The sequence below is a fragment of the Arachis stenosperma genome, chromosome 5 (genome assembly GCF_014773155.1).
Source record: "Arachis stenosperma cultivar V10309 chromosome 5, arast.V10309.gnm1.PFL2, whole genome shotgun sequence".
Lineage (NCBI taxonomy): Eukaryota > Viridiplantae > Streptophyta > Magnoliopsida > Fabales > Fabaceae > Arachis > Arachis stenosperma.
The window spans coordinates 113093517-113114918 of record NC_080381.1 but is presented as its reverse complement, the minus strand read 5'-3'; the positions used below and the strand labels follow the sequence as shown (position 1 = coordinate 113114918).

Here is a 21402-nt window from a genome sequence, read left to right as displayed (position 1 = left end):
ATGCTTTATCCCTAAACCGCTAAAATCCTAAACCCTAAACCCTAAGCCCCTAGACCCTTAAACCCGTAAACCTTTAAACCCTTAAACCCTAAACCCTAAACTCTATACCATAATAAAAAATTAAAAAATAATTTATAACATAAACAACATATTTTGAAATATATATATGTATGTAAAATGTCAAACACAAGAAAGTTCAGAAATACACCCAAGAAAAACTATGGTTTACACCCATATTTTGTAACTATACACCCTTTTTATTTGTACTCCGAACTCTTGTAGAAAAACATGCAGCCTTGGCATAGTCCTTGTATAATTTTGCAGCATCTTCAAGGTTTTTAAAAGTCATTCCAATCTTGGGAATAAGTTGCTCATCAACAACAGAGAGGGGCTGCAAAATACAACATGTTAAAAACAATAAAATACTATAGAATTTCTGCACCTCATAAAAAAATAACAATCAAAGTAACATACACCCAAAGACTCCTGATATACACCCAAACGACAACAAGTCAATTAAAAATAACAAGAAAAACCATAAACTGTAAATACACCCAAACTTCCCTAAAATACACCTAAACCTCCCTAAAAATAAACCCAAAAAGTTCTGATCTACACCTGAGCGTTTGCTATAAATTGCAGATAATTAATCAAAACTAATGCATTAGATTCAATTCACAGATTATGTTCACGCATTAATTTCACAATCTAGGTTCTCGAATTATTCAGCTAGACAATCATAATTAACTGAAACTAAATCAAACCTCAGAAACTTCGTTCGATTCAAATTCAAAACCTAATTTGCCGTGATTGAGCTGACAATCTGAGATTGAATCCACTTTGCCGTGATTGAGCTGATAATCTGAGGTTGAATAATCTATTATCTTCAAAAGGACTTCAAAATTTGATTTCAAAAACCAAAAAATCGAAATAAAACGAAGCTAGCGTTACAGTTCGCAAAACTCAGGTGAATGACGAAGACCAAAGAAGTGATAAATGCAGCAGAAAAAGGATCCAAAAGACCAAGGGAGAACGCGAGAAGGAGAACGAAGAAACTTGACAAGAGATTCGAAGAAGGTAATGAAATCTTTTAAAGATTGGAAGTGAAATATTCGCGCGTTAATTGATTTTGATTGAAATTAAATTCTGTTATATAGCGCGTGACTTGTATGTACGAATTGGAGCGCGTTTAGGATTTTAGTAAGTTCCGCACTTATAAGACTTGTAAATGCTAATTGCTTGTATACTAAGATTAATCCTTTAATTATTATGTGTGGATCAAGATTCTCTGACGTGAAGAAATTGGTAATGTGGTAAAATGAAAAGTTAATCACTCAACTTAAGATAGTGGACACATATTTCATGGAAATTACAAAATCAATGGTAATTTTTTTTGGTGACTGGAAAGTAACAATAGAACAAACAAGAAAGAAAAAAACAAATAATAAGGAACAGCTTTGCCATTTTTGCCATTATGTCTACCACTTTATTTGCATCTCTTAAAATCAATAGGAAGTTAACACGCCATTTCTAAGACATGATGTCCCGAATTTTTAGCACCAAAAGATCAACAAAATCAGAGTTATCCTGAAAATTATTGACAAGAGTAAAGACATCCACACAATCTATTTCATAAATAATATCTCTTTGCCCCAAGTCTTAGGCTAGAAGATATCCTCTCCAAATAGCAAACAACTCTCTTTACAGAATATTACGACTCTCAATTGTTTCCAAACAACCTCATTGCCAACTTCCATTTCAATCTCTGCTAACACAAATAAAACCAACCCGATCACCAATACCAGGATATCTTGCATTATAATTAATCTTAAAGTAGCCACTGAGGAAGAATCCATGAGCAACTAATAGTAGAGGAGATAAAAACTCGTTACAACTCAAAAATATTCCAAACTTCTTTTCAAAGGACAAAGCCACACTAGTCACCTTATTTAGAGGCCAAGACTCGTATGGATGAAAGATCTCATTATTCTTGGAATGCCAAATCCACTATAGACCAGAAAAAAATCTAAAATGGTGCTCTTTACTATGAAGTAAGAACCAGTTCATTAAATCCAGAGGTTGATCATAAATCTCCAAAGCCTGTTAAACTAGTTGAACTTTTGGACAATCTCGAATATAATGAACAATCAATTTCTGACAAAAAAAATATCGTGGACAGCTGTCCGTTAGTGAGATGTCTGTAACAACCCCGATTTTCGAGTACGCGGATCTTTTCTACAGGCACGAATTTCTCCGGAAGATCAGTAAAGGGAACACCTCTGCTGTATCATCAAGCATCTCAATCCTCATTGTCATTATGACATCTTTAAGCCAAAACCTCTTTTGAGGGAAGCTCGACAACGCGGCCACGGAGAACCTAGTTTTTGAACCGTATCGGTTAGGAATTTTGATTCTAGTTTTCGTAAATAGGCTCAGTTTGACGAACCGGACTCGATTCATGAGAGAAGAAAGATAATAGTATAATATTATCATTATATTAGTATTAGAAGTTGCTTGAAAGATATTATAAGGTTACCTGGTCTGTTTTAGTTAAAAATAGAAAATCGGTTTAACCAGGTTTACGGTTTACTGGTGCAGCTTAGCACCAGCACTCTCTGATGACTTTAGCAATGCTAAGGGCTCATCATACATGTTTTATTCTCATAATAAATATGTTACTAGTGTCATTTATGCTAGTAGCTCAGAAAATAATTTTTAGAGATATTTTTACAAGTGTTCCGATACACCTAGTTTTAGTTGTTATACACCTGAGATATTTTAATATTATTTTAATCCACCTCCAAGCCAACCAATCACAACTAACCCTACACCCCCAAAACCCCCAAGGCTGCCTCATTTGCTCATTGTGGCCAAAAATCACCAAGAGAAAAAGGAGAGAAAGTTCTTGGTTCATAAATCTTCAAAGCTTGATTTCTTTTGAACTAAAACTCAAATCAAAACTCTGATTTCACCAAAATGATCCTCTCTTCTTTCTCTACATAACCATATAACATATCAAGGCTGTAAATAAGGTGAGATGGCTGTCTCCCTCCCTCTTCAATTCGGTTTTCAAGGAAAACCATGTAAACATGTGTTTTCTTGATGTTTTTCCTTAGGAATCATGCTTAACTTGACTTGAGGGCCAAGAAACGTGAATTTCCAGCAAGTCTAAGGTGAGATATCTCTTCCTAACATACTGAGTGAGATTTGGTCAGTTGAGAGTTTTTGGATTTAAAGTTGTTCTTGATGTGATTTAGGAGGAAAAAGTGCTTAAGGACCACCTGAAAGTCTAACCGGATTTGGAGCAGCAAATCAAGGTAGGGATTGACGAATTTAATCTTGATTGATTGTGTTTGAGTTGTGTGATTATGATATAGTTTGGCTGTGCTTGAAATTGATTGTTTGTATGAGTAATTCTTGTTGAAATTTTGGTGAAAATTTGATGAAATTTGATGAAATTCAAGCTATGAAGGAGTGTTCTTGTGGCTGCTGGAAAATGAAACCATAGAGCTTAAATTGAGGTTCAATTTGTGTTGAAATCATGTGGAAAAGATGGGGTTTTAGTGGCTGGGAATTTATTTTGAATTTTGGTAAAAATCGGTTGCTGAAAAGACTGAAAAACGGGTAAAAACAGAGAAAGAATCTGAAGAATATACGAAGAACACGAAGAACACTTTGAGTGTGGTGAAGAACATTGAAGAACACCTTTTAGATCTTAAAAAGGGCAAGAAAGTAATTATTTTGGTGTTTGAGGGGTTATTTGGTAATTTCTAAAAGTTAGGGTGGTTAAAGTAGAAATATTAAAAGTTACGGGTGGTAAAAAATGAATTTTAAAGGTTAAAGGTAAAGATAAGGTAATTTTCGAAAATTTAATGATAAAATAATAAATAATAATAAAATATTAAATAATAATATTTAATTAAAAATAATATTTTAATAAAAATAATAAAATAATGCGAAAAAAGCAGTTTTCTGTAAAAGTTTTAGAAAGATAACTTTAAGCGCAGAATCTCATAATTACCTTCATAAAACACTTAGGGAGTGGTAAGAACATGTTAGTGAGGCAAAGATAAAGAAAAGATAAAAAGTTAAAGAAGAGATAAAAGTCAAAGAAAAAGTCTGTAAAGTTTTAATAACAGAAAAACAGACAGAGATTAGTGAACGAACTAGGGCAACATAGTTAGTTCTTGAGTTGCGAATAGGGTTAGGTATAATATGAAAAGTTAAACTATTTCAGTATAGACTTAATGAACCTATACTTGGGACAGACTAACTATTCATACCGAAATTTACATAAGCTTTAAATACATATGTTAAGCAGAGAAATCAGAGCAGAGTAAAGAAACACAGAGAACAGAGTAACCAGAGCATGATAAAGGGATACAGAGAAAAGAGTAATCAGAGCAAAGTAAAAAGACAAAGAGAAAAGAGTAATGTGATAAAGAGAAGTGGTTTGAGTTAAGATGTTGTAAAAGTAAAAGCTGTAGAGTTTGTATAGCATGATTGAACAGAGAAAGAAAGAGGTACTGCATAAGAATGTGAAATTGATGATGATAATAAGAATGATTATGTAAGAATCTGATGCAGAGAGGCAGTCAGATAGATGGTGGTACGACTATTGAGAACGCTTTCCTGGGATACCTTGCTATAATGCTTTGCTGTAAGACAGAGGTTGCTTACAGAGGTATCGAGATTAGTGTGCTCCTGTAAGACAGAGGCTGCTTACAGTGAGTGTGTTGTTGCTCCTGTAAGACAGAGGTTGCTTACAGTGAGTGTGTTGTGCTCCTGTAAGACAGAGGTTGCTTACAGTGAGTATGTTGGGCGTATATCGGTTAATAAGTGCCGCCCTGCAAGACAAAGGTTGCTTGCAGTGGATACCCTGCAAGACAAAGGTTGCTTGCAGTGGGTATTGCCAACAGGAAAGCCTTATCCAGACAGAGGTTGCTGGGTAACGTCGGGAGCGGGTATGTAACCTACAAATGAGCTCATTACCTGCAGTAAGGCTAGACATGCATCATACATGGTTGTGCATTTTCTCTATTATGATTGTTGCATGAATGTATGCTTTCTTTGTTTGTATTCTATTCTCTGTGTTTGTGTCTGTGTTTTACTTTCTTGTATTCTTTTGTTTGTGTTTTGCTTTCTGTTGTCTCTACTTTCTCTTTCTATCTTTATCTTCTGTTTACTTCTTCGCTATATTATGTTATTTGTCTGCTAATCGACCCCAAATAAACGAACATAACTAATAACCCCGACCCTACTAAGAACTCCCCAGTTCTTATCCCTTCTCTCTCCCTTTCCCCTCCAGATGGAAGCATGAGTACCCTTCCGTAGTTCGCTGATGACCGTTCGTAAAGAGAATTCCGCTCTAGGTAGTCTTCTGAGTCTAGGGTGAATCTCTTTATCTATGTATATGTATATACTGTGAGACCAGCCAACGTCTGCACCCCGTTCGTATGCGCACTTTAACCTGAATCCTGTGTACGAGACTCCCGTTGTGTGGCTACTTGATGAGGTACCAGAGGGACGTCCTATGGCAATGTCTGATCGTGCAGAGGAATAGCAGATGATGTCCTACCTTTGGTGACGTTCACTTGACTTGAGTTTTGAAGACTTAGAACGTACTTTCCCTCGCTTTAGTAGTTTAGAGGGACTAGACGAGTATAGAGTCTAGGCTAGCCTGGGTGCCAGCTTAGGGACTTCTTGAACAGGTCAGGACCTGGGATGTTGTATATATATATATATATATATATATATATATATATATATATATATATATAGCTAAATAATATCTATATAGCTAAATAATATATATATATATATATAGATATTATTTAGCTATATCTAGGGGTGTTCTAACTAAAAGTTTATACTCTAATAAAGGCTGGATCACTGAATCTTGTTAGCTGCTTGTGATGTATTTATGTGTGGTTGTTTATAACTGTTTTATCTGTTATTATTTGTGAATTGATTATAAATGATTATGTTTATTAATCCAAACATTTTCAAAAAAATACACCTCACAAATTAACTACGCTTTTAACAATGAATCAGGCTCATATGATAAATAATAGATAATAACTAGGAAGACAAATTGGTAGCACTCAGTTTCCGGTGTGTCCTAGGCGTACTGAAAATTGGGTCGTTACAATGTCCCTCTTGAAATGAAAAGTAGCAGTGGGTAGAGCCTCCCTAAGACAAAGTCAGGCCAAGAATTTATATTTTTCCAGAAGAAGATGACGCCAAAACCAAAGCCAATTCCCCTGGTCCTCTCAACCAAACTTCTTCTTACTGAGCTACAAGTAACCACTACGAGAGTCATAAACCTTTGACGTCACACTAGACCAAAACCATCCTACCACTGAACAAACTTGCACATCCGGAATATAGGAAAGAATGTTGCCTTACAAAAATTAGTTTAGAGAAGAATAGATATTTTGAAGGTGTCACTGTCCAGATGACCAAAGATCCAAGATCCGAAGATCCGAGTCAGAAATGTAAACATAATTCATCTCATAACAAAGATGCCCCTCTTTTCTCCAATTAGAAAATCAAAAATTCTGATTTAGACTCCCAATACTTCAAACAAAACCATCCTTCAAGAGATCCCAAGTTTTACATATACTCTTCCAAATATAAGAGCTCGTGTCTCAAGATCAACAAAAATAGTTTTTGGGAGAGGAACAATATTTTTTTGCCAATAATTGAACCCATAACTTGTTTGAATGATGAAAAAATTGTCAAACTAGTTTCACAAGAAGAGCAACATTAGCACAAAACGGATCTAGAATTTTTAATATTAGCACAAAATGGATCTCGAATTCCCAAGCTACCAAATTTCTTAAGGGTGATCAACACCTTCCAACTAACCAGATTCATGTCTCTACTATCAGTTTGACCCACTACAACAAAATAGCCAAATAGTTTGACCCACTACAACAAAATAGCATTTTGGCGACATTTTTTTTAATGCTTGGCGATGGTTTTAACCGTCATTAAATGGTTTTGCAACGGTTAAAAAAAGCGTCACAGATTTGAGCGTCGCCAACTGACATAGTGACAGTTTTGGACCACCCTTGGTAAGGAGTGTCGCTAAATTATTTTTGGCGATTTTTGAAGTATAAAACCGTCACTAATTTGTAACACTTGTAAGGTGTTTTTTATGATGTATTTCACGACGTTTTGAAACTGTTGTTAAATTACTAATTCATGTGACAGTTTTTTCTTATATTTCATAACTATTTTAAACCGTCACTAAGTTATTAGTTTTATAATAGTTTTTAGATATATTACTAATTTTTGTGACAACTTTTTTCTTTATTTAGTGACTGTTTTAAACTGTCATAATCTCTCCAGCATCAATGTTTTCTTTTATTAAATATTGCAAAAATTATTTCTATTATAAATAATAATTTGTGTCTACCAACAAAATAATAAATGGCATTATATTTCAATAAATTTAAACTCAATCGCACAAGTTTTACAAAATAAAAACAATATATTTCAAAATTTGAATTCTACAAGTTTTAAATAGTCATAATCCATAAAATGTAAATTCAAAAAATTCCAACTTAATCCAAACATATGAAGCTAACAATTGTACTTATAACTTAATCCTCAACTTTTTTCCGCAACCGCTTCACCTTCAACCTCAATAGTACCCAGCTTCAACAATTGCTTCACAAGCAACTCTTGTCCTCTGCAAATGAAATAATGTAATGATTAGAATGCATTTGAAGAATATTGCCAATAACAATTTTATGAGAATTCATGAAATGCAGTAAATAAACATGCTAATAAAGATGAAATTAAATCATGCTAGAAATCCATTAGTTAAGAAAAATGATCAACATCAAAACCCCTTGATCATTACTAACAGTGACAATAATAATAAATATTTAAAATCCTACTATGATCAGCATTTATAAAGAAAAACACTTTTTCAGTTGACATGGCTAATTCTCCCAACTGCTTCCATTTAGACTCACTCTGCACTTCTGTGGTAATGCTCTGGTCGAAGAGGAGAAAAAAGGATAAGTAGTTTTCATAATTTAAAGTGAAACAAGAAAGTAATCAGTAAGTTACATTATAAAACTTTTATAAGTCAAAGGCTATCTCCTTTCAAGCACATGAAATTTTTTTAACTTACTTTTACAACCACTAATCTCCTAAGCTGCATGGCTAGATTGAACATTTGAACCTATAGTTAGGGTCATTAGCTACTTCAAGAGCATCCTCTATCATGCCTTGTGATTCTAGAAATCGAACCACACTACCATAAAAACAAGTATATAATTTTAACTAGGATTTTTTTCAATAATAAAATAAAAAAAATTTATATTTCCCCAAACATGATTTTTGGACTTTAATTCCCAAAATACGATTTTTTTCATTGGTCCGTCGAACTCTATAAAAATTGGTAAGTTCGCCTAACCAAACGGCGAACTCCCTTTTAAGTTTTTTCAATTCGGCGTTATCATCATCTCCAAATAGTATACAGATCTACAAACAGTATATAGAAATACACAAAAATACACGAACAACCAGCATGATTTTTTCAAGGATTTTTTAATTATAAATTAAAAAAATAAGTCATATTTAACAATGGCAACCATTGTTATCGTCTCTAAAAATACATAGGTACACCGGAATAAACCATATTTAACAAGTATTTTTTTAATTATAAATTAAAAAAATAACTTTCCCAGAACTAACAAGGATTGTTATCCTGTGTACTTTTTGTGTACTCTTATATATTCTGGAAACGATAATAATTGTTACCATTGTTAACTTTCCAATCTGATATATTTGAAGTGGATTATTTTTGGGTAATAATTATTTTTTTAATTTATAATTAATTTTTTTTGTTAAATATGGCTTATTCCAGTGTATCTATATATTTTTAGAGACGATAACAATGGTTGCCATGGTTAAATATGGCTTATTTTTTAATTTATAATTAAAAAAATCGTTGAAGAAGCCATAATTGTTATCCGTGTATTTTTGTGTATTCCTATATACTGTTTGTAGATCTATATACTATTTGGAGATGATGATAACGCGGAATTGAAAAAACTTAAAAGGGAGTTCGCTGTTAAGTTAGGCGAACTTGCGAATTTTTATAGAGTTTGTCGAAGGGTCCGGCGAACTTGCTTAAATACCCAAAAAAAATCGTATTTTAGGAATTAAAGTCCAAAAATCATGTTGGGGAAAATATAAATTTTTTTTATTTAATTATTGAAAAAAAATCCATTTTAACTAGGACACATATATGACATCTTAGAACCAAGCTTTAGAACTGAACTCCTAATTTAAAATGTTGAACAATACACCCTCTACATTAAGAAGATGGGTAAAACTGTAAAATATGAGACTATACACTTGTATCATGAAAGAACATCAAGCAATAACAATAACAATAATTCAGTGTTAAGAATACCATAACAAAGTGGGCAAGAAGTGATGTGCTATTAATGAGCTAGTACCTGTTGTGATGCTCTTTAGGAATGGATGGTAGAACTTCATTGGCCCTATCCAAGTCACCACGCATCACAAGAGTCTTATACTCAATCAAGCTCAAAAGTAGTGTGTATCCCATTACACTGAAACCATCAAGAACAGAAATATAATCAAGCACTGCACTACACTATTAGCGTAATATGTGATATCAAATGATACAAAGACTGCACTTACTTGAACTCTTTGTCTATCAAGTAAACCTTACTTTGGTTGGCAAGATATCCCAACAAGTACATAGGACAGTCCAAATGAGACATTGTAGTCACCTAAATTCATAATGGTATTTATCAAGAAGCCTTAACTGAGCCAAGTAGTAAAATAAATCCTTCTCTCCGCAACGAATAAACTTATCAAGACGTAGAGGTGATAACAAGGAGTTCAATAAACATGAGAATTAGAAGATCTTTCAAATTGAACCAAATAGAAGAAATTGGTAATACCTCTCCACCAACACAATAGTTAAGCCTCCAAGAAGAATAGTTGTAGATAAAACAATCCCTAACCCAGATCCCTGTTCTCACATGCTCATTCATTTCATGGAGGAGCTCCAAGGCATCTTCAACACCTTTCTCATCAACGACCGTTTTACTGTCAAGATATGATGCAACAACATCACGTTGCAAAAGTGGAAGTTAAAATTTTTATTGTGCCTGACTAGCAAATTGCAACCCAATAAAATTTCCCCCCTTTTTTGTATGTTCGGATAAAATCAACTGTAGATAAAAGGATCAATTTAATTAGAATCCTCACGTTGTACTTCAAGATGTAGAATGATGTGTAACTTGCAATTACCACTATCAGCCTAATAAAGGATCTGGCACAATAAATATTTTAAAAGATTAACGACGACTTACATAGCAAAAAATAGAAAACTACACTTCACCTCGTGAAAGCACTTACTTTCACATTAACATCAATCCGACGAATCAACCTGCATTCAGCCCAATTGTAAAAGAAAATGAAATCATTTGAGCACATTGCCAGTACAGTGCCACCAAATATTCATTCAGCTGAAAATGTTGGCCGGATACTCTTCTTTTCTTGAAAGAAAACATAATTCTCACTACAATCAAATTTCCCTGGAGAATAATTATTTCACTTCAACGATAGCAAAATTAATACAAATTTTATTTTGGGAACCCAAATCAAGCAATTTTTAAAAATATAGTGCCCATGTCAAAGCATTACAAGCACTTAGCCCCTTGTCAAACAAGGATTTTATTGAGATAAATTTTCATAGGTAGATAATTTTTAGATTTATTAAAATTATATTTCGGATGAAAACAATGTTGTTTTATAATTCTTAAATTAAATTTTACCAAAAAAAATATTTCTTAACTTATAAGGAGAAAAAACAGTTTTGTCATCAGTATCTACTCAAATGTGAAGATTTCATTCATTATTGAGGCAAGAGATGATAATATTGTCCTATTTGACATGATTCAAGGGGATAAGCAATGAGCCTCTACAAGACTTGTAGAAACTATATCTAATTTTTTAAAAAAAAAACTCACTGACGTGAACCCTTGAGGCATCCAATAGCCCAAACTCTTTCAAGACCATAGTTCAATGTATTCTCAAGCCTGAAAGCAGATTAAACCACCATAAATTTGTTAAATAGCCACAATATGTTCATATCCATACTTCAAACTAGTTTTAATCAATCTTCAAGTCTAGAAAGAAAAGCTTAATTGATGGGAAAATTGTTAATACAATTAGAAGAATAAGATGAAATCCATTCCACTCTGGTAAATCTCAAATCCAGGCATCATTGTCATGAAAAAGAACTCTCTATAGAGTATAATCTTTTAACAAAAACAGCATGAGAGGAAAGGTTAAAAAGAAACATGAGACAAAATATCATTGTTTCTAGGGGAGAAAAAAGTGTTATAAACCCTCATTACCTATGATCAAAGGTCAAGGTTAGTTAAATTATTCAAGTTCCACAAGTTATTGATGACAATTGGCTGAAAGGCCATAAGGAACTAAGCAAATTGAAGATAAGCTTAGAACTTAGTATTTTATGAATCTCCAATTACCTATACGTTGTGGAGTGCCATATTCGTACTGTACCATCCTCAGAACCAGTAATAATTATAGGGAGCTCAGGATGAAAGCATACATCAGATACATTGTGTGTGTGTGACCCTCCAAAGTCTGGACACAATTTTTAGTCTGATAATCCCATATCTGTTTCATAGGTTTTATCCATGTAATAATTCCAATCTATATATACATAAAAGGCAAACAAATCTTAGCAAAGTGTAAAGAAAATGGAAAACAGAAAGCAAATCTTAGATTTATTGATTCTTCTAACTACAGAAGCAAAATACACATAGGAGTTTTAGAACTTTGACCACCCTACAAAATTTTTTCATATTAAATATGCAAGTGAGTTTGTTCTTCTAAAAGATAATTACATAGGAGGAGTACTTTAACAATAAGAAATCTGTTGTTAATACCTCTTCAGCTGAAATATGCCTCATGAGATAACCATTATGAAGTGTATATATAAAAGTGACATTTAATTAATTTAAGTTCAAAATATAAAAGTGATTTGATTTATACAAGTCAGTCAAATTATGTTATATCTTTATATTATTTTTTTAGGAAACAATAAGGAAAATGAGCAATCTATTCTGCATCTGATAACACTCTTTGACAGGGAGCGCTTAAATTCATCATTCAACAACCCAAATGGATAGAAAAATTTAATAATTAACAATAGTAACAAGAAATAAATAAAGCATCAACTGAAAATGTTACAAATAATTGTCATAGAAAATTTATACTCATTCATCACATTCAACTTACATCCAAGTTAGGAGTAACACATAACCTTACTACTATTATGAGCCCCCTCAGCTATATATATAGATTCAGTATAATGCTATTCTTGCTTTTTCAATACTCAGAATAATAACAATAAGTGTAGCTATATATTCAATTTGTTGTAGTGATAGTTGAAAACTTGGGAAAGAAAAGAGAACTAGAATAATACAATGGTTTAAAAGAAACATGTATTAGAGATCTCACCTCTTTGCCCAATAATTCTTCAACTTTTGACAGAGAACTAGAGTTGCTTTCTTACTATTTTTCTAAGCACCAACAGCAGATAACTAGTTCTGAGCTCTGTGAAGCAAATCAATAATAAAGGCTTAACGATACTTTGATCAATTTATACTTTGATCATTTTTAATCAACTCCTTTGAATACAATTTTGTAGCAAGTCCTTAAAACAATTTATGTCTAGCAAGAGTTCATAAATTTAACTTCCATTTTAATAAATTTATGCACTTAGTTTATATAGTAGAAGAAAGAAGAAGATGCATGAGTGAGTTATAAAATAGTGGCTTACCCCATGCTCATCGAATTGTGTGCAATGGATTACATTCAGATTCAGATAAGATTCTTTTTCATCTCATACTGTTCCGGAGGTTACCTGAAACTAGAGGTCGATCTCTGTTGAGATCTCTTGCGTGGGTCGGAACCGATGCGTCCGGCAAGTGTATAGCGGCCGGTGGTGGTGTGTCCGACTTGTTGGATTTGGTGATGGTGCTGATCCTTTGTTCCCGGAAGGTGGGGGTACCTGCAAGGGACTCCGATGCTTAAGTTAGCAAGGGTATTAAGCAGATATTGAGTAGAATCAAAGTATGAGTTATACCTGGGTGCTCCAGTGTATTTATAATGGTGTAGAGTGACCTTCTGTGGATAAGATAAGTTAGTTATCTTATCTTATCTTTATCTTATATTTAAGTGAGGTCATCTTATCTTTCAAGGGAACCGCCTTTATCTCTACGGGATTTGGGCTGCCCTTGGATTTGGGATGTGTTCCTCTATTTGAGCCCTTTGTTTGGGCTTTCCTGTGACTTGGCCGAGCTCTTTGAGAAGAGGTTGAGTTGTCTTGTCCTGAAGAGGTCGGTCGCTTTGTCTGCAGAACATCCCGGGTCGGACAGCTCGACCTAGGGTATGAACACATACCATCCTATTCTTGCTAATGAATAGTTATATGCGTATGGAAGATACAGTTTTTTTAATTATTATTTTAGTATTGTTATCATTATTAAAAAAATGTGGTAAGCTTAACAAGTGTATGAAACACTAAAACTACTAATAAAATCAATCATATAGACAGATAGTCTATAATGGTTCCATTTTAAGTTTTTAACTGAACCTATCGGTCTCTACTTTCTATCACAATTATGAGACAACAAACTCTCATAAATACTTGGTTGGTTCTACATTTGATTCCTAGGCTCCTAGCTACCTACAATATCTCAATCTCATAAAATTAAATGTACTACATGTGTCTCTTCTATGAGAATGGTGAATTAGAGATCATATAATTCTCTTCAAGTTGGCAATTTGGTACTCACACATACATTATTATTATGAACTTGCTGGCCTAAAAAAAATCAAAGGAATCAAGAGAAGAAATAACAAATAGAGCATTCAAAGAAATCTGGTTGAAGCATTTTATTGAACATGTTGAGTGCAGGTAAAATTAAAATGATATAAGAGAATTCAAAGAAACAATCGCAAGTATGAACATGAGGATATAATCATAACGGTAAATTGCAGCAACAATAAAGAAATTGCAGAGAAAAATATAGTAGAAGAACAATTAAATACTCAGTGTTCAGTGAGGTTGGAAGAGAAGAAAAAAGTCGCCAAATAGGGAATTAGGTTTCGCACACATAAAAGAGGGGAAGAGAAAGGACGACGCGAGGGACGACGAACAGTGAAAGGCGAGCGCGAACCACAACGGTGAACAGCGAACGTGAACTGTGACGAAGCGACGGTGAACAGCGAACGCAAACTGCGATGGTGAACGGCGAATGCGAACTGCGACGGTGAACTTTCTCTATTTCTTGTCTCTTCTCATCTCATCTCAAACGGCAGCAAACAAGATTTTAGAAGAAATGAAAAGTAAAAGGAAAAGTAGAAAGAGATATAAACTCCATTACCGACAGTCAAAAAAATTATATTATAAATGTCACAATGTTAATTAATGGAGACCCTTAGAATTAGAGTCACAAATTTAGCATAGCTATATGACTAATTTAGGTATCTTTCTAAAAAAAATTAGAAATAATGGATGTTTCTTTTTTTGGTTTATCCAAACAGTATCCCCCAACTCGACAAGTTAAAGATTAATTTGTCGCGGATCTGAGCTCTATTTAAGAGTCTGTTGCTGGCCAATGAGTTACTGCATGCACAAGGCGGGGTTCAAACTCCCGATACTTGCTTAAGCGGACGAGTGAGCTGACCACTCGACCAACTCAAGTTGGTTAAATAATGGATGTTTCTATTAGGACACTCTTTTTTGTGCAATACTAGGCCAGTTATATATCCATTGCCGTAAGTCCGTAACTAAAATAATGGGCCTCGTTGAACTTGTTTGGGCATTGTTTGGCATCACCAAAAACATGTAATATAGAAAATTAGAAATAACATAAACCTTGGCCAATGTAAAAGTGAAAATGTATTTTACCCTACAAAATGGTTGATCCACGATAAGATAATCACCCACTACTTCACTTGTCTTCCCACTTCTCACACTACTTTGCTCTTTTCTCATTTTGATTTTTAAATTATTCACCGCAAAACTGCTAGTATTTCAATTCCAGTTAGGGCAGTGCTATGGTGAGAATGACAAATTTTTCAGCATGTGAAAAAAAGAAGTGGACGTCTTTTGATGAATACACGTGAAATATGTTAGAATTGTCTTGATTAAAAGAGATAAGTCCTATTAGAGATTCAGGTAGTACAGATATTGTGGGTCAGTTTGATGTTTACTGATGCAAGATTAGGTTAGCATTAAAAATGAGGTGGTAATAATTAAATTATTGAATTTTTGGATGTTGAATCCAATATTTTTGTTAAGTGATGAACTTATGTTGTTACTGAATTCAACATAGTAAAAGGGGTTAAAGAAATAATAAAAAACAAATGAAATGGATGAAGATTTGTGTTATTTGGGCTAGGAGAATAATAATAATAATAATCAGATAAGTATTATTTTGTTATAATGATTATGATTAAATTTTTTAGTTTTTTTTTATTTTGGGCTTAGTAATATTTTTTGTAGTTGAATTATTTTTGTAAAATAAATGGATTAGGATAATGTTGTAATTCTTCTTTTTCTTTGGACTTAGTCTCCGTTTAATAATAACAACAACAACAACAACAACAACAACAACAACAACAACAACAACAACAATAATTATGTGAAAAGAAGTGTTAAAAGAGTTAGGATAACTCAGACTCTTTGTCGGTGTCAAGAGGGCAAAGGCTGACGGCAGAAGATTCTAAAAGGCCTGAAAAATTGAAGGGTATGAAGGAGAAACAACGGGAGCAGGATTGATTAGTGTCGGTACCATTAAACCAACTAAAAAATGATGAAAAAGTATCTAACAGAAATATAAAAACCCAATTTACTGGCTTCATACCCTACCACACACTTGCTTCTGGTGTTTTTTTGTTATTGTTATTATTATTTTTTAGGTTAATATCATATTTTTTCTTGCTCCATAATGTTATTAGCATCATATTGTATGGATCACACAATATTTAGACCAGATAAAAAAACTAAACCCAAACACCATAGATAAAAAATATTCTTCGGGACAGCAGACAAAAATCCAAACAGATTAATCATGGAATTACCTATTACTAATCCAGCAACACTACCAACAGTTTCTCTGATAGTTTCTACGAGTTCTGCAAATGCAGCAGCAATTTGCAGGATTTTTTGCAGCGTCACAACACGTGTTAACCCCTTAATATAGCCACATCGTTTCAGCAGCTGAGAAAATAAATTTCATTCAGCACAATAGCACGACCCTTAGATAGCGTTTGTTTGCAGAGACTGAAATTGAGACTAAAAAGACAGAGACTCAGTATTATGTTTGTTGAGCCAAAGACTGGTACTTAAATTTCTATCTCTATTTTCAAAATTTTAGTATTTCAGTACCTCCAAAAAGTAGAGACATTGAAGACTGAAAATTTTAAAGACGGGGACTGAAACTTTAATAACATTTTGTACCTAAAATACCCCCAATCAAAACTTAAAAATCCAACTCTACCCATTTGGCTTCTCCTTTCTCTTTACACTCAACCAACTCTCTTCTCCCACCACTCGTCCCTGCGTTGCCGCCGCCGCTCGTCCTTGCATTGCTGCCGCCGTTCGTCCTTGCGCCGTAACCACCGATCATCCTACGTTGTCGCCACCGATCATCCCTGTGCATTAGTCATGTCTGTCCCTGCACATTCGCCCATGTCCGTCACTGTTTGTGGACCAATGACCAATGTGGTGACTTCAAAAAATTTTCAAAAAAATAACGAAGGTAAACGCTAATTAAAGGAAGAAGGTTCTTAACTAATGAAATGACCAATCTGTTTTAGGGAGTGTTGCAGATGAAAGTTGGATTATATTGATCTTTGCTGTGATAATGTTTTTCATCATGTATGTTTGGAATTATGGAAGCAAGTGCAAGTATGAAATTAAATTTAAACAAAAGCTATCAATGGATTTGATGCAAGAATTAGGTAGCAATCTAGGCACAATACGAACTCCTGAAATTAGTCTTCTCTATAATGAGTTAGTCAAAGGAAGTCGGGATTAGGGATTTCAGGTTTTATCATTTGGAGATTTTGTGATGCTTTAATTTTAAAATAGGGGTAATTGGTCATTAGTCTCATTTTAGTCTCTGTATTTATTTAAAATTAAATAGGATATTGAGACATAATTTAATTCTGTATTTTTTTTACACTAAACTTAATATTAAAATTTATTTTTATCTCTGTCTCTCAATCTCTATCTCTATCTCTCAATTTTAATTCTAATCTCTCAGTCTTAATCTTTTCACCAAACTCTATCTTATAGATTTGTAGTCAATAATCAATACTATTACTAGTGTGTAGAAAGAAAAAATCTTTTACACGTGTAGAAGACATGTGTCATTTCCTTAGTTAAAGTTTCTGTAAAAGACAAGTACCGTGAAGAAGACATTTACTGCAATTGTTCAAAACTTAGCAGTATGAATTAGTTGTATTGGCCTATAGCCATGGTTAATTAATGTCTGATTTTAGTGTTTAATATAATCAATACAAATTTAATATTTTTATAATATATATGTGGGCTGCGTTTAATATGATGGACGAATATTAGTCTTTTGTGAGTTGGGTCCAATATAAATATTTGTCTTGAAAAAAAAAATTAAAAAGTATTGATGACTTTAAGATAAAACTATAGTATAATCTAATAATTTTTTTATAAAATATTAGAATAAAAGTTAGGAAAATTATCACATGTTCACTGACAAATATTGGAATATGATGTTCATTGGTATTAAAAGATTGCTAATTTTACTTTTGTCATTTAAGATTGCTAATTTTACTTTTGTCATTTAGTAACTATTGTAACGACCAAATAACCCTAATTGAATTGTTAATTTTTCTAAAATAACCAACTAAAACACATGGATATTGGCTTGAAAAGTTATGTAGCAATTCTTTATTTTCTGGGCCACAAACTTACATTCAATATATTAATTTTTTTATATTTTCAACATATTAAATATAACAAAAAATAAAAAAATTAGTATTACACTATTAGGGCTTGTATGCTTTACAAGTTAATTAACGAATAAACCCTAAAAACGCGATGCAAGGTCTACGTTCTTCTTCTTCTTCCTCTTCCTCTTCTTCTTCTTTTCTTTCGTTTCTTGCATTCTATTTCTCCTTCTTCTTCTTCTTGCTGCACGTTCTTCTTCCTCTTTCTGTTCTTCTTCTTCATTTACGTGCTTTTCTCTCTATTTTCTTTCTTCGTTATTCTCGATTTTAATTTTTTTGACATCAAACTCTGAAATCGTTTTTGAAGAAAAAGAAGCAGCAGAAGATGAGGAGGAGAAAGAGAAAGAGTTCTAAAATATGCATAAGGTGCACTTCAACGAAATTTTGGTGTATTTCTTAAATCCTTTTGGTGTATTTTTGTAATCCTTTGGGTGTATTTCTGTAATTCTTTGGGTGTATTTCTATAATCATTGGGTGAATTCCTGTAACCGTTTGGGTGTATTTCTATAATCCTTTGGGTGTATTTATGTAATCGTTGGGTGTATTTCTGTAATCGTTTGGGTGTATTTCTGAAGTTTCATTATCTTCAAATTTGGCAAGAAAATTGTTTTCATGGAGGAAGAAGAAGAAGAGTCGTTCATAATGCATGGTGAGTAGCGCGCTTTGGAAACAGGAAGTTGTTGAATAACACGCGTTTTATTTACTCTTGAATGTGAAAATGTGTAATGCGTTAATTAAGTGTAATGCATGTGTTTTATTGAACTTGTAAGACTTGTAAGCCAAAAAGACTTGTATGTGTAGCAGGCCTGTAAAATATATTTTTAAAATATAAGATAGATAAATATGTATAGTTTTGATGATTAAAAAAGAAATGTATTAAATAATTTAGATCTTTTACTAAAATAAAATAAAAAATCTATATTTTTCAAATTGTTTTAAACTAAAATTCATCACGTAAATATTTTTTTATAACTTATATAAATTGTTACAGGATACGTAATAAATGTACTATTTATTCATAAATCATACTTTATTATCATAAATTATTAAGTTTATTATATCCTCTTTTATTACAAAAATTGTGCTATTTTACTATTATTTAACTACTTTTAAATTTAATACTATTAATTAATACATAATAATAATAATAATAATAATAATAATAATAATAATAATAATAATAATAAATTTTTAAAACTATACATAAAATTTATTAGTCTAACACGATTTACGAATAAATAACCAAAAATCTAATATATTGAATTTTATCGAATAAAAATAAAACAAAATAAACAAATATATATTAAAAAAATATTTCTAAAAAAATAACATTCATAAATTTATAATAAAATATTAAACATAATACAAAATTTAAATGAAAAACGTAAAAATCGTTCCAATGATAAAAATCATAATGCATATATATATATATATATATATATATATATATATATAATACTATAATTTCTTGCAAATTAATATTTACAAGATATTTTTTTGACTAATTATATTAATATTTCTAATAAGTTTGACCATGCTTGTAAAATAGAAAAAAATTCATCATTTTCGTAGGATCTTAATTTGAAAATAAATCGTAAAATTTTCTAAATAATAATACTTGGAATCATATTAGTTTGTTGTATTATAGTGTTTTCAGTCCAAACAAAAAATAATACACCAAAATGTTACCAAAAAATAATTAATTTTTATGAAAAAAGTATTTAGACAAATTACAATATATTTAATAAAGTATTAGTTTGTGAGTAATTATAATATTTTTATTAATTCTGTAAAAAAATACATTAACATTATGATCAAAATTTTCATATAATATATATATATATATATATATATATATATATATATATATATATATATATATAATTCTTTTAATCAAATGTATTATGATTTTTTTCATAGGGTGATTTTTACATTATTAATTTAAACTTTGTATTATCATTTTATATTTTTTTATTATAAAAGTATGAATGTTAATTTTTTTTATAGGAATGTTATTCATAACATATTTTTTTATAATTTATTTTTACTGAATAAAATTTTATGTGTTAGATTTTTGGTTATTTATTGTATATGAATAAATATCTAAATTGATATTTAAAGAATTTTAGATCGGATATTTTAGTCTTTAAAAAATTTTATTTTTTAAAAATCTTCGTTTATTACTTTCATCATATAGATTCGTCCTTCCATTGTTTATTTTAAAAGAATCTAATTTTTCTTAGAGTGTATTTTTGGAACTTAACTATTTTGTAATAAAATTTATTAAAGATTTATTTATTCAATAAATATATTAAAAATTTAATTGAAAACAATAAAAAGATCAATTTATCAATTAAATTTTTTAGAGTCTTATTTATTCTTCATATCTTTTAAGGTTAATTTTGTGGGAAATGTAAACTTTAGGATCCTATTTTGTAACTTATTCTAAAACAAATGAAATGCTTAAAGAAATTGTGACATTTATTGCTAAAATATAATTATGTGCAATTTATAAAAGAAGTTTATAGAAATAAAAAGAAGTTTGGCTTGCGTGTTATATTTAATTTTTTATAAAAAAAATATTGTTATTATAATTAATGAAAATGATAACTATAAATTAAAAATTTTATCGTTATTTTTAAATGCCTAAATAATATGTTTTTTTATAAAAAAAAAAGTTTATAAATGAACCAATCAATTTTCTTTTAGAAGAAAATGAATAATCAATCAATAAGCTTTTTCTTAATAAATTTTTCAATGCTTGTTGAAAAAGAAGTCAGTCACACTAACCTATCACAAGCTCAACTCATCCAACAACGCAACACAAGCTAGCTATAGATCGAACAATATTGTAATTTTATCTCTCTCGTGGTGGGTGAAAAAAAAGATAAATATCTTCTTCATTATGCTCATTAGTCAAACAATTCTAGGTACAAGATTTTCATTCAATCTCATTCTTTGATTTATTTTATTATAAATTTTAATTATTAAAAAGAATGAAACATCATGTACTGCTAAAATACAACGGTATATGTGAAACGCTTCTTAAAAGTTAATCCTATTAACTTTTAAAATTACATGAATAAAAAATTATTATTAAATAAATAAACATATTAACGTTTATTTTAGAATTATCTGTATATATTAACTAATTATTTATACTATTATTTGATACCTTGTAGTTTATTGCAAATTTAATATTGCAAAACTCATGTCGACCCCTTTAGATTTTTTTGATGAATAATACTATATATTTAATTGTTTTTATCAATCAAATTTAATTAAATTAGTCTAACATAACAAAAA

General features: G+C 31.3%; 1 pseudogene; it reads right to left on the bottom strand.

Annotated features, from left to right (window-relative positions):
• Positions 1 to 244: 244 nt before the first annotated feature.
• LOC130981096 (coatomer subunit beta'-1-like) lies at positions 245 to 16769 on the bottom strand (annotated as a pseudogene).
• Positions 16770 to 21402: the final 4633 nt, after the last annotated feature.